This window comes from Dreissena polymorpha, chromosome 2 (assembly GCF_020536995.1).
Source record: "Dreissena polymorpha isolate Duluth1 chromosome 2, UMN_Dpol_1.0, whole genome shotgun sequence".
NCBI lineage: Eukaryota > Metazoa > Mollusca > Bivalvia > Myida > Dreissenidae > Dreissena > Dreissena polymorpha.
In genome coordinates this window covers 108,904,027-108,908,628 of record NC_068356.1, presented here as the reverse complement: position 1 = coordinate 108,908,628, position 4,602 = coordinate 108,904,027, and positions in this window count along the sequence as shown.

Here is a 4,602-nt window from a genome sequence, read left to right as displayed (position 1 = left end):
TCAGTCTTTGTCATTATGCAGAAGTGACCATGAAATTAAATATTTTGGGCCCATATTAACCAAAGACAATTCTTAGACTTAAAAAACAAGAAACCGTCGGAGACGGCTGATGCTCCCCATAGGGTTGTTTTTGTCACAATATTGCACTAAATATTCAGATAAAAGGAAACGTCTTGAGGGGCATAACTTTGGACAAAATAATACGATGGATGGTTTAGCAACTTAAAAATTTCAAAGGACTTTAACTCTCTAAATAAATCATCTAACCAGAACCCACAAATAACATGTGCATTTCCTCAAGGTAGTTAAGCTTCCCATAAAGCTTCATTGAATTCCAGTCAGTAGTAGGGAGAAATAGCCCAGACAAGAATTGCACTATATGTACAGTTTATAGAAAATTTCAAAGGGCCATAACTCTGTGAAAAATCATCGGACCATAACCGGCTGATAATATGCACATCTCCTGTTGGTAATGAAGCTTCCCATAAAGTTTCATTGAATTCCCGTAATAAGTTGCTGAGAAATAGCTCGGACAAGAATTGCACTCTATGAACAATGGAAAATTTCAAAGGACCATAACTTTGTGAAAAATCATCCGACGAGAACCGGCTGATAATATGCACATCTCGTCTTGGTAGTGAAGCTTCCCATAAAGTTTCATTGAATTCCAGTCATTAGTTGCTGAGAAATAGCCCAGACAAGAATTGCACTTTATGTACAGTTAATGGAAAATTTCAAAGGGCCATAACTCTGTGAAAAATCATCAGACCACAAATGGCTGATAATATGCACATCTCCTTTTGGTAGAGAAGCTTCCCATAAAGTTTCATTGAATTCCGGTCATTAGTTGCTGAGAAATAGCCTGGACAAGAATTGCACTATATGTACAGTTAATGGAAAATTTCAAAGGGCCACAACTCTGTGAAAAATCATCCGACCAGAACCGGCTGATAATATGCACATTTCCTCTTGGTAGTGAAGCTTCCCATAAAGTTTAATTGAATTCCGGTCATTAATTGCTGAGAAATAGCCTGGACAAAAATTGTGGATGGACGGAAGGCGAAGCGGCGACTATATGCTCCCCCCAATTTTTTTTGGGGGGGAGCATAATAAAGTGTTAGACTCGATAATTTTTTTTTTTAAATATATGCAGGCTAAAAACTGTGTTGATTTTATTAGCATATTGTTCTTAATGAATTATTATCTAATAAACGGTGTAAACAATCATGCTAGACTTTACTTTCAAGCAGTTGTGGTACAATACACATGTAAGAATATTCTTTAATTTTAGATATTTAAGTCTAATTGGTGAATACACGCTCTGGTGTTATTCACTTCATAATACTAGAAGAGTACATCCTTTAAAAATAATGAATCCAGAATACTTGTTGGTCATGTGTGTATTGTTTGATCATTCATCCACATGTTGACTAAAAATGACCATGATGGTCATTAACCAGAGTTCAAGTTATACACCAATTGACAAACTTAAGGTTGCTGTGGTGTAATGGATATGGTGTCCGCCTAGCGATTGGGAGGTCACGGGTTCGATCTCCCCCAAAGACACCCAAGTACTGGTTCTTAATCCCAGGAAACAGACTCCAGAGCATTTATACAAGCCTTAGGCTTTCGATGCAATTGAGCTAAAATTAATAGGCTTAAAGGGATCTTTTCACGCTTTGGTAAATTGACAAAATTGAAAAAAGTTGTTTCAGATTCGTAAGTTTTCGTTTTAGTTATGATATTTGTGAGGAAACAGTAATACTGAACATTAACCATGCTCTAATATAGCCATTATATGCATCTTTTGACGATTTTAAAACCTAAAAATTATAAAGCGTTGCAACGCGAAACGATTGAATAATTTGGAGAGTTCTGTTTTTGTCGTTAAATTTTGTGAAACTACGAAGATTGCTTATATAAGGTATAAAATACGTCATGAATGTGTACTCGGCGGAATAGCTCAGTAGGCTAAAGCGTTTTTACTTCAGGACTCTGGCAGGACTCATGGGGTCACTGGTTCGAAACCTGCTCCGGGCAATGTTCTTTTCCTTTTTTTAATTTTTTTCTTGATTTTTTACTGGAGCTTTTATGATCCAATGTTTACATTTATCAATATAAAGCATTTAATGAATAAGTTAAAAAAATGCCAAAATCTGTGAAAAGGCCCCTTTAAACTTAACTAAACTAGACCTGGTGATATAGTGTTTGACACCACTTGACCAAGATCCAAAAATGGCATTCAGATCAGGGAACAAAATTTCCACTTGTATTAACACATGAAATCTTTAAAGGACAAGTGAATTTTTAAAGATCAAACACGTCCTATAGGACGAGTGAAAAAAATCAAGGACAAGTGAATTTTTAAAGAACAAACACGTCCTATAGGATGAGTGAAAAAATCTCGTTATTTCTGACCAGTAATTTTTTTCATTGATACTTGTACCTTTTCTTTCTATTTTATTTGTTCCATAAGTAAAACTAATGCAGTGGAAACTCTCATTCATTCAGCTGGTAGGCTTTTTTATGCAAGACTGTGACCCAAATATTTTTCTTTTGGTGTAAACTTGCAAGTAATAGGATCTTGTAATCTTTATTTCACACATATTGGAAGGACTAGTGCATGTATTTGCAGGACTATAGGCCCTCCTACATCTCGGCTTATGCTATATTGAAATTTTTTTGTCTGCTGCATATTATCAAGATAAACATTATTACAAAATTGTATCCAGATGGAGTACTTGGCATTAACACCTAATTGCATATTTATTTCAGACATTTTTACATGTAAGCACCATGGGAAGCCTGCACAGTGTACATCAAAATCATAAGTGTTATATCTTTGAAGTCTATTATTTAATCTGAAGTCTATACTAACAAGGGCTGTTTGTAAAACATGCATGCCCCCCATATGGGCTGTCAGTTGTAGTGGCAGCCATTGTGTGAATACGTTTTTTGGCACTGTGACCTTGACCTTTGACCTAGTGACCTGAAAATCAATAGGGGTCATCTGCCAGTCATGATCAATGTGCCTATGAAGTTTCATGAGCCTAGGCCTAATTATTCTTGAGTTATCATCAGGAAACCATTTTACTGTTTAGAGTCACTGTTACCTTGACCTTTGACCTGAAAGTCAATAGGGGTCATCTGCGAGTCATGATCAATGTACCTATGAAGTTTCATGATCCTAGGCGTAAGCGTTCTCGAGTTATCATCCGGAAACCATTTTTCTAAGTCGAGTCACGGTGACCTTTGACCTAGTGACCTGAAAGTCAATAGGGGTCATCTGCGAGTCATGATCAATGTACCTATGAAGTTTCATGAACCTAGGCCCAAGCGTTCTTGAGTTATCATCCAGAAATCATTTTACTACTTAGTCATTGTGACCTTGACCTAGTGACCTGAAAATCAATAGGGGTCATCTGCGAGTCATGATCAATGTACCTATGAAGTTTCATGATCCTAGGCATAAGCGTTCTTGAGTTATCATCCGGAAACCATTTTACTATTTCGGGTCACTGTGACCTTGACCTGAAAATCAATAGGGGTCATCTGCGAGTCATGATCTATGTACCTATGAAGATTCATGATCCTAGGCATAAGCGTTCTTGAGTTATCATCCGGAATATTTTTTACTATTTTGGGTCACCGTGACCTTTGACCTAGTGACCTCAAAATAGATAGGGGTCATCTGCGAGTCATGATCAATGTACCTATGAAGTTTGATGATCCTAGGCATGATCAATGTACCTAGGAAGTTTCATGATCCTAGGCATAAGCGTTCTTGAGTTATCATCCGGAAACCATTTTACTATTTTGGGTCACTGTGACCTTGACCTGAAAATCAATAGGGGTCATCTGCGAGTCATGATCTATGTACCTATGAAGATTCATGATCCTAGGCATAAGCGTTCTTGAGTTATCATCCGGAATATTTTTTACTATTTTGGGTCACCGTGACCTTTGACCTAGTGACCTCAAAATCAATAGGGGTCATCTGCGAGTCATGATCAATGTACCTATGAAGTTTGATGATCCTAGGCCTAAGCGTTCTCAAGTTATCATCCGGAAACCATCTGGTGGACGGACATACGCAGGGGTAAACGTAAGAAATTGACACATGCCCGGGGGGCAAGTTACTTTGAACATCTGCTTGCCCTCATTAAAAACTGGTTGCCGTATTTTGAAGTCAATTTTTCATTGTCATTTGATCTTTAAAGCATTGATTCACATGCATTATTATTCTAGATTTAATTTCAGCTATATTCAATGTATCAAAAATAAAATAATAATCGTTTAATGATATAAAGTTGTCAACAAAACAAAATCTGGACAATTTTAACATTTGAACCTGTTACGAAATTTCCGTTGTTTTCAAATTTGAGATAAATCTCGCATTTCATCAATCGGGACTCGTTATCAAATTCAAGCCATGGAAATTCATCAAGCCACGATGTTTGAAAGTTACGCTTTCGAGATTCATTTTCATATTTTCTCTTCCTTTCTTTTTCTGTTGTTTTGGTTTGTTCCTTTGAGTGTTTCGAGTTACTTTTATTAACAAGGGCTGTTTGTAAAACATGCATGCCCCCCATATGGGCTGTC